Source organism: Pyxicephalus adspersus, chromosome 1 (genome assembly GCF_032062135.1).
Source record: "Pyxicephalus adspersus chromosome 1, UCB_Pads_2.0, whole genome shotgun sequence".
NCBI lineage: Eukaryota > Metazoa > Chordata > Amphibia > Anura > Pyxicephalidae > Pyxicephalus > Pyxicephalus adspersus.
The window spans coordinates 100,873,692-100,888,554 of record NC_092858.1 but is presented as its reverse complement, the minus strand read 5'-3'; positions in this window follow the sequence as shown (position 1 = coordinate 100,888,554).

The following is a 14,863-nucleotide window of genomic DNA, read 5'->3' as shown; positions in this document are numbered from 1 at the left end:
AAAAAAAATTATAGAAATTATAGAAAGGAGAAGTAAAAAAACTGCTTTAGATACTTTACCATAACTTAAAGTGTGTGGCTTTCTGGTAGCAAATTCCACAACTAGTTGAAAATGACAGTTTAAAAACTAATCTCATTTAGAATTTCAATTTTTTGTTTTGAAAGCAATTTTTGATTTTCAAAGATCACAAAAAAAATTACCTCAACATTCGTACAAATTAAAAGAAAATCTTGGGGTTTGATGTTTTACAGCATTTAGAGGTTTCCAAGAACAAAGTCCTTGTCCCTTTATCCACTACCATGAGACTACTATGGGCCAGTTTGTTAGAAAGATAACGTCTGATTTTTCAAGGGGGCACTGGCATCAATTTGAGACTTTTCTGCTATTCGTAATGTATTAACAGGTGCGGTAACCTTCTGACCGACTTCCAGCAGGTTTGAGTCTCCATAGACTTACTTGGAAAATCTGTTTGAAGCAAACCCATCTATACTAAACACGTCAAGAATATATTTACCTTGGGCAATGTCTCCTTAGCAGCAAGTAACTTCAGCAGAAGAAAAAATGTTTGCTCTGCATCTATGAATATGACTGTAAGACTATGAGAAATAGTTAGCAGATGTATTGGGAAAAGCCAAACTCCATTGATTATCACCCTTCTCATCTGTCATCACACAGGTTACATGTTTTTTTTTTAATTTCTGAAAACTTGACATTTACAGAAATTAATTGTCAGACATTTACATACAAACAGCAAAGCTTTGCCCAGACAATGTCTGCTAAGAAAGGATGCTGCCAATGTGAAGATAACTTCAGTGTGGCTGTAGTATGAGAATTGAAGGACATCAGTAAAGTTTCCCCCTACTCTGAATAATAACCGAAAATCAATCAGTTGGGTTCCAATCACAGTTTAAAGGACATACAACACTGTTACCTGTTGTGCTCCAGAAAGTGTGCACAGGTTACAGAAAACTTCCGATTGTATATATAAATATTCCAAGCAACTACAATAATGATTGCCTGCCAACCTAATAGTTCCCCTCTAAGAGCTTCCTGTCGCCTCCTTTGATTAATCAATCAATGTGTTGACACATACCAAATCTAGGCCCTACATAAACCTGTTGAGAGATTATATACACTGCAACTGATCTGAAAATTCTACTTGTGTGGCCATTAAATCATTTCAATTGCTTTCTAATGCACTGACATGGAACCAGTATGCAGGTCAGAGAGTCTTGTTCTAGAACAGAGCCTGATAAATTACTAAAGAAACAGACAACTAGTATTCTTATCAGAAGGCCAGCACTGGTAGCTAGTATTCTTATCACTACAGGTTTGTAGCCTCCTTTGTAATCTTCATTTTGTGCATATGTGAGATTACTAAAAAAACTTGGATTGTTGTTAGAACTTGAGCTCCAGGTTATGAAGCAGTATGCTAATAGGCAGTATGCCAAATGTATTTTTAGGTCCTCATTTTTTTTAATCAAATAAACGAGTTATAAATCAATTTTCAAGATATTTGTTCTACCACACCCTTGTAGTTATGCAGGCAGGTTGTCTGAAGCAATGTGTTGAGGCCGGCTGGGATCCCTTCTTCAAGTATTTTTCCCAGCTGAAGTGTCCTAGACAGAAACATTTCTCGTTAATACTACAATATGTTACAGATAAAGAATAAAGTGCCATATGCTTCCTATGTCTTTATTTTCTTGTTTAACTACCTCACATCCATATGAACTTTAACAGCAAACACTCAATGATTTTACCAGGCCATGAGGTCATACAGCTTGTACCCATGGAAACATTTTACCCTACGTCCCCAGTACCTCTTCTATTGTCATGTGACAATCCCATTATACGTGATACAAGATATTGATGATACCCATCATTCCTAGGAGAAAAGTGGTAAAAGGGGATGTGTGTGTTCTTTTCTGACACCTCTGTGTTCTCAATAATGCAAACAGTAATGGAAACATATCATCTGTGCCTGCATAAAAAGCTGTTTCTTATTTGCAGGTACTACTATTAGGTGTCTGAGCTCTTTCTTCCCTATTTATTTAAAAATATATGACTTGGGAGATGTAGATCACATATTTGCAAATAACCTTATGTAAGTATAACCCTTTCCGTATTGGACCAACTTTTTTATTTTCACACACCTGCTACAAAGAATATTGTTGAAACAAACCAATTAAAGTGAAACTAAAGTTGTACTTGAAAACTTTCAACATCAGATGTAGATGGGCGCAGCACCATGACACAAGCCAGTAAAGGATTTCCTTTTTTTGAGTCCTTCTTGGAGCATCTCTTTGGACCAAGCATAATGTGGGGCAATCCTGATAAGACCTGAATCCAATGTTGCTAATGCCCAAGCTATGGTGTATATCTAGGCTCATGTTTAAATGATAGGAAAGCTCTTTGGTAATACACCACTATCTATCTCCTGAGGAAGCGGTTTTATCTGCAAAATGCGCCGGATTATTGGATAGTTGGTCTTTGTCCATTGCAGATCTGTTCGTTAAAGTGGCTGTGGAGCCTGAATTAATTCCTGCAAGTCTGTGCAGGAGTCAAATCATCCTGGACCAGCCAATTAGGTTGGCTGAAGATCGAAACAAGAGAGGGAGGAAAAAGATGGCGACACCCACCAAAGAACAGGGACAGGTGAGTTTATTTTATTGCATGGGCATTTCCTGTCCCTTCTGTGATTAAGGACATTCCTGGTCCCAGATTTTACTTTTGAGGGTTACTTTAAAGCAGAACTATATAGGGTTTTATTGTGCTTCAAAGTAAGACAAAAATTAACACAATAAAAACTTTAGAGCTTATTTATTTAGGGTTGAAGCTAAACTCTGGCACAAAATTATTTAAATATATTCCTCAACAGCCACAAAGGATATAAAACAAATTTCAAACCTAGATTTTACTTACAGGAGGAAGCAGTTAAAACACCAGACACCATGCACACAAAAAAAGCGCACAGAGAAAAAATTTCCCATGTCACACACATTGTGTCAAAGAAACAAGCACTTTGTTTCAAATAAAAATGGATTTATTTGAAGATAAAGTTCAACGTAAAGAAGAATGCAGTATAATCCTTCAGTAGTAATTTACAAGGTGTATACTCATTGTGAAACTTTAGAAATGTATATGTTATATCCTTGATTTACTACCTAACCCCCATAGCGTTCTAATTCTGTCCGTATGTTCATGCAAAATGCCTTACATTTTTTGCATGGAAATTTAGTTTAGTTTGTAGGCTATAATTTTTAGGCATAACTCATCGAAATATGTCCAATAGTTAATAAATTTAATACATTTAATAATAAACTTTAAATAAAAAAAACACAAAAATCTAATAAAAAATAGTGAAACATGTAATATAAGTGTACGGAAGCATGTAAAAAATATATATAATGTAATTATATATACAGTATATATATAATATAAAGATTTCTTTGTAGTGGACTCAATACAGTTATTTTGTATTGAATCCAATACAAAATTTAAAGTCATGAAGTTTTTGTTTCTCCGGGGAAAGGAAGGACACTTCTCCCCAAATGTTTGGGACATCTCATTGTGAATGTCCTTTGTTGACTTCCCTGGAGAAACAAAAACTTCATGACGGCCCGTAACTCCAACGACGTGAAACTTGCTTGTGCCTCTGCCATCACCGCTTCTCACTAAATGAAATCACAAAGACCTGATATTTTATTATTATTATTGTTATTAATAAACAGGATTTATATAGCGCCAACATATTACGCAGCGCTGTACATTAAATAGGGATTGCAAATGACAGACTAATACAGACAGTGATACAGGAGGAGAGGACCCCGCCCCGAAGAGCTTACAATCTAGTAGGTGGGGGAATTTCACACACAATAGGATGGGAGATATGTAGTGGTGGGAAGTAGTGGTGGTTTCAATTGACAGAAGAAGCCGGGTAGGCAAGTTTGAAAAAATGGGTTTTGAGCGCTCTTTTAAATGAGCAGAAAGTAGGAGCAAGCCAAATAGGACGAGGAAGACCATTCCAGAGAGTTGGAGCAGCTCTAGAGAAGTCTTGTAACCGTGCGTGTGATGAGGTTATGAGGGAGGAAGTCATTAGTAGGTCATTGGAGGAGCGGAGAGAGCGGCAGGGGGAGTATTTTTTAACCATGTCAGAAAGGTAAGTGGGACAATAACTGTGTAGGGATTTGAAGGCAAAGCACAGGAGCTTAAATTTGATTCTAAGTTGAAATGGAAGTCAATGGAGAGAACTACAAAGAGATGGAGCAGAAGAGGAGCGGTGAGAAGGATGGATGAGTCTAGCTGCAGCATTCATAATAGATTGTAGAGGAGAGAGTCGGGTTAGTGGAATACCAGCGAGGAGAATGTTACAGTAGTCCAGACGAGAGATGATAAGAGCATGTACAAGGAGTTTGGTGGTCTCAGGGGACAGGTAGGGGCGGATTTTGGAGATGTTGCGTAGGTGAAAGTGACAGGACCTGGAAATGTTCTGAATATGGGGGTAAATGAGAGGGCCGAGTCAAAGGTGACACCAAGACAACGTGCCTGAGGGGAGGGCCGAATAACAGTGTTGTTAACAGTTAGATATATGTCAGGGGGAGATTTTTGCAGTTACATACTAAGATAACAGGCTGTCATATGCCCCCACACTTATTTTTCTATTTCATCTTAAAGGGGGCAAAGCCAAGAACTTCTCAGCACCCCCTCGTATGTCTAGCAATTTGGTTAAAATGTCTCCATGCGTTTCCTAGTGATGACACACATACATACATCCAAATAAGAATCCGACATAAAGCACAGTGCTGTACAAAAATGACTGGTGCAATCACATGAGTCTCAGTCATATGTAAAGCAAGTTTGGTTTGAATGTCTTGATGTGTTTTCCAGTGATGGTGGAACAAACATACATACATCCAAATATAGTTCTGACATATAGCACAGCGCTGTACAAAGATAAGCTGGTGCACTCACATGAGTCTCAGTCATATGTCTAGCAAGTTTGGTTGAAATGTCTCCATGTGTTTCCCAGTGATGACATACACACATATGTACATACATACATATGAGGGGGTGCTGAGAAGTTCCTGGGTTTGCCCCCTTCCAGATGAAATAGAAAAATGAGTGTGGGGGCATATGACAGCCCAATATCTTAGTATGTAACTGTGCAAATATCAGGTCTTTGCGATTCCTAAAACTGATTAGCCAGTGCACTCACATAGGTCTGAGTCATATGTATGACAAGTTTGGTTGAAATGTCTTGATGCGTTTCATTCAAATATAGCTCTGACATAAAGCACAGCGCTATATGTCAGTGCAATCAATGATAGGTGTTAAAAATGTAAGAAATTACAAAACATTGCACATGATAAAGATAGGAAACCATGTTAGGCCAAATGTTTGTTTTCTTTTCATGTAATGCTGGTTATCATTTTTTTCTCTTTAGCAAAAGACCTACTTACAAGATAACGCTCCACTAGAGATGAATTCAAGAGGTGTATGGACCACACTTCAAACCTTTTCTTTATTATTGTTGATTTTTCAAAAGCAAAACAGAAGGAAAATAATGAAAATGCACATTTGTTGGAATCCTAAAGTGAGGCCTGTATCTGTAAGCATTAGGCGCAGGGGCCACATGACAGGGGGGAAGGCCTAGAGCAGGTTTGGAAGGGGTTCAGTGGTCTGCTAGGGGGAGGGGGTGAGCTAAAGTAATATAAGGGGGGTAGGAGGAGAAATGGTATGCAAGGGCTTAAAAGAGGTGGATCAGAAGTAGTTGGATCCATAGTAGTTGGATCAGAAGTAGTTCCATCTTTGGAAGACCTCATGGCCCAGATTAGGGAGGCGGAGGTTTTTTCAAGAGCTCAGTGCCAGAGTGGGAGCCCCTCTAGGCACCCTTCTAGTAAGCCTGCCAGGGTTGTCAGGGCCACGGGCAGTGCCAGGCTAGGAAGGAATCCTCATCGCCAGCGGCTGCCAGGGGGCGCAGCTCCCTCACTACTGTGCAGGTGACCTGTTTTGCCAGGGGCTCGCATACAGCGGGTTTCTGGCGGAGGGGATTGACGGCCGGCCCAATCGCACGTGCTACAGCGGAGGCCCCAGTTTTGGACCAGAGTTCTTTGGTGGTAGTGGCGCGGTCCCCTGCTGCCTCCAGAGCCTGGTCTGCACACAAGAGGCGCTCCACGAAGAGGAGGCGGTTTGTGACTGGAAGTGACACGAAGGAGTGGTGGGCCGCGTCACAGGGTTCCACTGGAAGTGACGTGGCTGCGTCCCTTGGTGGAGAGGTTCCCCTTTGGGAAGGGGAACTCTCATCTTTAGCAGAGGAAGGAGAGGCGGGCCAGGCAAGGGAGACGGAGAGGGGTCCAAGGGAGGAACTGGCAGGCCCCAGTGGAGCGGGGCTGTCAGGTAGGTGCTTGATGGGTCCTGGGGGAAGGAGCTGGTGGATGGAGGGTGCGGGTTTTTTGCTGTGGGGTGGATTGTACAGGGGCTGACAGGCTGGCGCTTGTATTGGCTTTCCTATTATTTAAACATTACGGTGTTCCTTATGTGGGGGAAACTCAGTGGTGGTCTCAATGATTCAGCGAGGGGGGAGGTTTATGTGTGTTTTGAGGGGCCTCTGGAGGCACATTTGAAGGAGGTGTGTGATAAGATTTGGAAGGGGGAGTTTGTTGATATTTTTTCACTGCTGCCCTTGGAAAAATTTAATCTGCATAGAGGCAGAGGCATTTTCGTTTGATTCCTTGCACGTTCTTCAATTGGCTGAAGGTCTTTGGAATTCTGGCAAGTGTGGTGGGGGAAAAGCAGCCCAACCTCTGTGCTGCTTTGTTTTATCTTGACACAATCAGGGAAACCTATAGGCTCTATGGGGGTACTGCTTGGCTGCATTACGATGAGCCGTTCCGCCAGCGTAAGGCAGTGCTTTTATTTTGCACAGTTGCTTTTATTTTAGCTAGCCTCAGATTTCGCGGCTGGGGTCTCTAGGGCAGTGATAAGTAGAAAGATGGCCGGTATGGCCTTTTGGCTTAAGCTTCATGGGTGGCAGGACATTACTAAGGAATTTTTAGTGTGTCAGGCTTTGAAAGGTTGTAGGAGGGGCCTGAGGGTTCCGGATATCCGGCACCCAGTATCTTTTGATCTGCTGCAAGGATTGGTTGATGTTTTGGGGGAGAGGTCTGTTCCGGGAGCTATGAATGCATTTTATTTAAAACAGCTTTTGTGGTTGCATTTTTTTTGGGGCTATGCGTCTGGGGGAATCAGCCAGTCCGGTCAGGAACAGAGACGGTGGAATTCTGAGGCAGGATCTGGAGTGTTCCTCGGATAGGGTGAGTTTTCTTTGTAAAAAGTCTAAAACGGATCAGTGCGGCAGGAGTTTTCGGTTGGTTGTGTTTTGATTGGCGGGTTCGGGTGTATGTCCTGTTCAAGCAGTGGAGGAATTTCTGGGGGTTCGATCGACCGCAATGGAGCCTTTGTTTGTGCATGCTGATGGGTCCTTTTTATCCAGGTTTCAGTTCGTGGCAGAGTTTCAGAACTGCTTGGCCAAGTTGGGTCTGGATGGGAAGGGGTATTCTTCCTATTCTTTTGAAATTGGGACCGCCACAGAGGCAGCTAGGTGGCGCTTGGGGGAGGATGTCATTCAAAGGATTGGTAGGTTTGAATTGAGAAGGTTTCGGTTCTATATTAGGCCTCATTTGATGTGATGTGATGTGTATGGGAAATGCGGGGTGTTTTCAATTGATCCTGGTGTGGGTGGTTTTGTTGGGAGATTTTGGGACTGGAACTTGTTTTTCTTTGTTTTTCCTTAGACAGTTTTCCTTGCCTGGTATGGATTGTCAGGCACTCCTATGTGTGGTATGGAGCGAAGAGAGCTGCAGTGAGGCAGGACGGACGTCAGCTGGGTCTTTCCAGGGAGGAAACTCTGGTTCGCTGGATCGGGGGGGGGCCAGGACTTCTATGGAGCAGAGTGGTGCCAGAAGTGCAAAAATGTGGGGCTATGGATAGGCCCCGGGGTAATTTAGTGATCCATGCTGGGGGGAACGACTTGGGTAAGAGATCTATGTGTGACCTTTTGCACTAGATACTAGGTACTAGATGCTAGGTACTAGATGCTTTTAATGAGAGATCATATGACCTAGTCATGCAAGGCTCGGTGCATCTGTTGCGAAGTGCCATTTGAGAGAAAAATGCATACAGATGCCATAAGACTACAGTTTGACCTCAGTACAGTATGTTTGTTCCATTCTGTGAATCATGACTAAAAATAACACAGACAAAATGTGTGAGACTTATTTAAGTAAACCTGGATTCAGAAAAAAAGCATTAAAAGTTTCTGCAGACTGTAATAGTTCCACTCTACAGACCTCTGAGTTCACTTATAAAGAATCAGAGTTGTGGCCCTTTCCCTCCCTCCCATTATTCTTAGCTAGTTTGCAGAAATAGTGAGAAGCTGTGTTCAAGAGTATAAAGAAGCAAGGTTGGAACAATGACATGGCAGACAGCAGGGTTCATTCCAAAGTGCTGTTGTGCAATTCAGCTGATGTGTTCCTTTAAGTGCAGTCACACAAGTACATTAACTAGCATAGTCTATAGCTAAAATGTTGGCATGAACTACTTATAACCTAGAGCATCCAGGTAAGTTTACTTTGGAAGTTTAGCAGAACAAGTTTAATACATCATAGCTAATAAATACCACTCCATCTATAGCTACTATAACCACTTATTGCAGCAGGTTCTGAATAAGGGTATCAGGAGTAGAAGCATCAATTCACTCCTGGATAGGGGTAAAAAATCACTGGACTAGGTAAAAGATTGTACAGAAAATTATCCGGGTTCTAAATCTTTTATAAAAGAAAAATGGTCACAGTCTTTTTAAAATTTTTAGAAATTCGAAATGTAATTTTCGTAAAAATGCCTCTACACCCCTCGTGAGTAGGGCCTAGGGTTGACCATCTTTGGTATCAGTGGAAGTAATAGTTCCCCATCATTGCTATTAGCAATAGTGTCCATTATTGGTTTCAGTGTAAATATAGTGACCCAATATTGGTGTCAGTGGAAGTAATAGCACCCTAATACTGATGACAATAAGGAGAAAAGTGTCCCATTGTTGGTTTCAGTAGGGGAAATAGTAAATAGTAGAGTATTAGGAATGTTGCCTGGTAGCAATAGTACCCCAATATCGTTGTCTGTGAATAAAACAGACATCATTGATGCTAGTGGAAAGAATAGTATCTCAACATTTGAGTGGTCGGAGAAATAATGCCCGATTGTTAATAGTTAGTAGGAAGAAAATTGTCCCATCAGTGAGATGTATAATTCCTTATTGGTTTTGTTGGTTGGAGGTAAAATTTCCTGTTATTGGTAGTGGTGTGAGAAATAGGGTATCATTATTGCTATGGGAGGGAGGAATAATGCCCCAATAATAGTGTTAGTGTATGGAATTGTATCTTGACATTGTGTTTATTGTAAAAATATTGCCCTGTTGTTGGTATCAGTGGTGGAAACATGGGCATGCTGTTGGTTCTAGTTGGAAGAAAAAAATACCATAGTGTACCCACCCAGCATGCCTTTTCAGGGATTACTTATAAATATACTCCACGCTGCTTCTTTACCAGCCAGGACACATTTCGACCAGTACTAAACAGGCACTGCTGGGCTGCTTACTCAGCAGGAAACACAGTAGGGTATAGTTAATACATACCATGGAGAAGAGAGTCAGCAGTCAGGGACAATTTAGTAAATAGGTTACAGTTCATACATACAATGCTGAAGAGAATCAGTTTGGTAAACATAGTTATAGTTCATACCACACCACATAATACTTTTAAGAAACTTACATTTAATTAATACCATTATAGCAAAGATCCAGCACGCAGATAAAACATAGCATGATTAAAAATGAATCTTTATAGAGAATACTAAAATCAGAAAAAATGACATCTCATCCTGATGAATTTTCAAAAAAAGTGTCATCATAAAACATGGTGCTGTCATTAGGGGCATCTGTAAGACTGGAAAACATAAGAAATGTCTTTTGCAGTTGTATTATGTTTCTAACAGACCTTAGGAAGCCATTTATTTATATTATTACCTTCTTAGCATTAAAGGTAGTCCTACTGCTGAACACTGGACAACTGGCTGCTGATTTATGAACAACCACAGTTCTTAATAGTTCGGTTCAACCTGGTATCCCAATGCTATCATTCCTCTTTGGTATTCGCTCATTTTTTATATTTATCTGACTTTCATACCTAATAGGGTTTTACTTTGCTTTTTAGGTTTTACTCTTTGCTTTAATCATTTCCAACCCTTTACATACAAAAAATAGCTACAATTCAATAGTCGTGGTCAATCTTCTGCTCATACATTTTCCATTTACAATACTTTCTACCTATATTCATACTTCACTGGCATCATTGGCCGTTCAAAATTAGCTATGTACTATCATTCCTGATCAACTGCAGGACACTGATCCTTAATTAATGTTCCTGTATAATATTTGTCTGTGCCTTAAACACACCTCTCACCTGGTATTGTTTTTTTTCCTGCGTTTGTCATCTGACTTATACTTTATGGCTAGGATTTGAATTGGAGTAATATCTTTGTGCATTTCTTAAGATGAAGGTCATCAACCCCTGGACTAGAAGTCACCCCAAGTCTATCACTAACTAATGATAGAGTACACTGGGCCATTGGTGCCTATAACACTATACCAACATTTTAGGACAAAATGCATCTCTGACTGCAAATCTATAATTATAACCTTGGTTTGGTTTGAAGTACTATGGATGACCATTGGGCCATAGGTCATTGTCTAGTCCCTGACAAAATGCCCATGCAGTTTGAGCAGTGTAAATGCTGCAAGTTGCAGGACATTCTTTATTATGCAGACTAAAAAAATGACATCAGATCTACCAGGAGTAGCTAATGTTGCACTGTAATGCTATTACAGTTTGCTCTGCTCTTTGTGTTTGACTTCTAACAGTCCTCCTGCCTTCTGTGCATATTCATTAATATTCCAGTCTCAATATACAAAAATAGCACATATAATTGGACTAGTTTATATGTTCCTGTTTATTCAATGAAGTAGTTTTCAAACAATTCAAATACAAAGGTGCCTTTTCATATTGGAGGGTGGTTGTAAGAAAATGCAAACACCAAATTACTATACTTGTGTATATGTTATCCAGGGCTGGCCAATTGGAGGATGTTTACCAGTGCGTGCTCACTAAGTTGCTATAATTTTTCAAGAGTTTTTTTTAAACAGTGTCTACCACACCTGGATTCATATTTTTTTCCTACACACATTACTTGGCCTACACTCTGTCATGGTCATACCCATTCTTTTCTGTGGCTCATAATAATGTATTCATGATAATACCAGATTATTTGGGATCCTAGCAATGCCCCTACCTGTTTCAATGGATGGCACACATCATACTGTTATATGGTATTTTCTATCATCATTGTCTATAAAAGACTCCTTGAGGATTCACTGCACCTAAATGATACTTTACCATTCCTTTTGTAATTCCATGTTGAGCCACATGAAGGCGCTCATGCTTCATTGTGTGCCCGTGTCTCTTTCATATATCTTTTGCCTTTTAACCTCTCCAAGGATGAACTGCTTTTATAGGGGTCACATTTAACTTGATGATGCATGGACCTCTTTTATTCTTGCCCTGTGCTAACTGCTACATTATATGTTTTTCTACATTGCATCTTTAAAAAAAAAAATAATACACTAAAAGTAAAAGAAAGAAAAGTATGCACATTGTACAAATTCATGAGCTTGGTCTTTATTATTAAAGAGGATTTATATAGCGCTAACATATTATGCAATGCTGTACATTTAATAGGGATTGCAAATGACAAACAAATATAGACAGTGACACAGAAGGAGAGGACCCTGCCTGGAAGAGCTTACAATCTAGTAGGTGGGGGAATTAACACACAATAGGAGGAGAGATATGTAGTGGTGGGAAGTAGTGAGGGTTTCAAACGACAGAAGAAGATGGGTAGGCAAGTTTGAAAAAATGGGTTTTGAGTGCTCTTTTAAATGAGCAGAAAGTAGGAGCAAGCCAAATAGGACGGGAGAACCATTCCAGAGATTTGGGGGAGCTCTAGAAAAGTCTTGTAGCCGTGCGTGTGATGAGGATATGAGTGAGAAAGTCAGCTATAGGTCATCAGAGGAACGGAGAGAGCGATTGGGGGAGTATTTTTTTACCAGGTCAAAAATTAAAGTTGGACAAGACCTGTGGAGGGATTTGAAGGGGAAGCACAGGAGCTTGAATTTGATTCTAAGGTGAAATGGAAGCCAGTGTAGAGATCTGCAAAGAGATGCAGCAGAAGAGGAGCGGTGAGAAGGATGGATGAGTCTGGCTGCAGCATTCATAATAGATTTTAGAGGAGAGATCCTTGTTAGTGGAATACCAGAGAGGACGATGTTACAGTAGTCCAGACGGGAGATGATAAGAGCATGTACAAGGAGTTTGGTGGTCTCAGGGGACAGGTAGGGGTGGATTTTGGAGATGTTGCGTAGATGAAAGTGACACGACCTGGAAAGGTTCTGAATATGGGGGGTAAATGAGAGGGCAGAGTCAAAGGAGACACCAAGACAATATGCCTGAGGGGAGGGCCAAATAACAGTGTTATTAACACTTAGAAGTATGTCAGGGGGAGATATTGAATTTGAGGGCGGGATGATGATGAGTTCTGTTTTATCCAGGTTGATTTTCGGGAATCGGTCAGACATCCATGATGAGATGGCTGACAGGCAGCATGAGACCTTATCCAGGACTGAGGGAGACAGGTCAGGGGTGGACAGATAGATTTGAGTGTCATCAGCATACAGATGGTACAGATGGCAGAGGAAAGATCAAGGAGAAGGAGCAGGGAAAAGTTGCCTTGAGACTTAGCTCTGATGAGGTCATTGGCCACTTTAGTAAGGGCTGTTTCAGTGGAGTGGGCAGCTCTAAAACCAGACTGGAGGGGGTCAAGGAGAGAGTTGGTGCTCAGGTAATGGGTGAGTCTTTTGTAGACAAGGCGTTTAAGGAGTTTAGAGACATATGGGAGGAGGGAAATAAGACAGTAGTTAGGGGGTAGGGAGGGGTCTAGTGAAGGTTTCTTCAGGATAGAGAGAATTATGGCATGTTTGAAAGTGGAGGGGTATAAACCAGTGGAAAGGGAGAGGTTTAATAGTTCGGTTAGGGTGGGAGCCAGGGTGGAGGAGACTTCGTCCACAGTAACAGGGCTGAGGGAGACCAGTGATGATTTACAGGTGGAAGAGGTAAATATGGTTGGAGTGGCCCGGTGAGCAGAGACATGGTGTCTGATTTTGTCAATTTTCTCTCTAAAGTAGGTGGCAATGTTTTGGGCAGTGAAGGTTGTTGTGGGGGGAGCAGGTGTGGGGTTTAGGAAGGAGTCAATTGTTGAGAAGAGGTTGGGTGAATTGGAAAATTGAGAAGAAATGACAGCAGAGAAATGATTTTGCTTGGTGACAGTGAATAGTGTTAATGCTTTTGGCTTTATAGTCCATGATGTCAGCACTGAGGGCAGACTTCCTCCACTTGCGCTCAGTTGCACGAACAGTCTTATGTAGCTGTTTGGTGTGATTGTTGTGCCAGGGTCGGGGATTGGCAGGGGCAACTTTATCCAGAGCCAAGGAAAGAGAGTGGTATACCTGGGTGGTAGCCACATCTGGGGAGGTGATTTTAGAGGGGGTCGTGGTTTGGGACATAAGGCAGTTTGAAAATAGGTTATGGTCAGGGTTACGGATATCACTCTGCCATTGGCCAGGTCTTGGATGAGGCAAAGGGGGGACAAGAGTTTGATAGGTTGAAGATGATTGTGATCACAAAGGATAAATGGTGAGTTGTCAAGGAGGGTGAGGTTGCAGAGCTTTGAAAATACCAGGTCTAGAGTGTGTCCAGCGATGTATGTGGGGCCATTGATGTTCTGTGTGAGTCCAAATGAGGATGTAATATAGAGTAGTTTGGCTGGGGAAGGATGGTTGGGCTCATCCACTGCAACATTAAAGTCACCAAGGATGAGGGTGGGCAGGCCATGGGAAGGAATGTGTGGGAGCCAACAGACAAAAATTGTGATACTGGGCCAGGGGGTCAGTAGACAACAGCAACAATTAAAGGTGAGGGGCTGAAGAGACGGACAGAGTGGACTTCAAAAGAGGTGAAGAAGAGAGAGGGTGGGTGTTAAGGCGATTTCTTGCTGATCCCTGATCAGGTTCCCTCTCTATCATGGCCTCTGTTTTCAACACGTTGGGAGCAGTGAATAACACACAAGCAGCTCAAGCATATAGTTATATCACTTCTCAAAATGTTATTATCACATCGCAGTTTATATAGTCAGACAACAAGGTGGAAGAAACTTAGTAGTTAGTCAATAACAAGAAACTTAATTAACAACTTCGCTGAGCAAGATGTTTCAAGGTAAGAAGCTGCAAGGTAAGGATGGAGTAAATATTGACCTACTGATAAGGAGGATATAACTAGTTTTGACACAACTCAATTATCTGCAAATTATAGCAAAAAAACACAAAAACAACTTAACTTCAAGACTCAGCAAAATTACACTCCTTACAGTGGGGTAGGAAGGATTCTGTATGTACAGGTGAGAGAAGTCGAAGGAGGAATGACAGGTTTCAGTGGGAGCCGGGAAGTTCAGAGATTTAGAAAGGAGAAGGTTGTGTATGGAGGTTAATTTGTTGCCAACAGATCTGGCATTCCATAGACTGCCAGAGAGAGGGGGTAAGCACTTATGGGTAAGGTGAATGGGCATGAGGTTCGGAGAACGGAGTGTCTTGCTGAGAGCACATGGAAGGGAGAGGCAGGGTTGGGTGAGATGTCACAAGAAAGTAGTA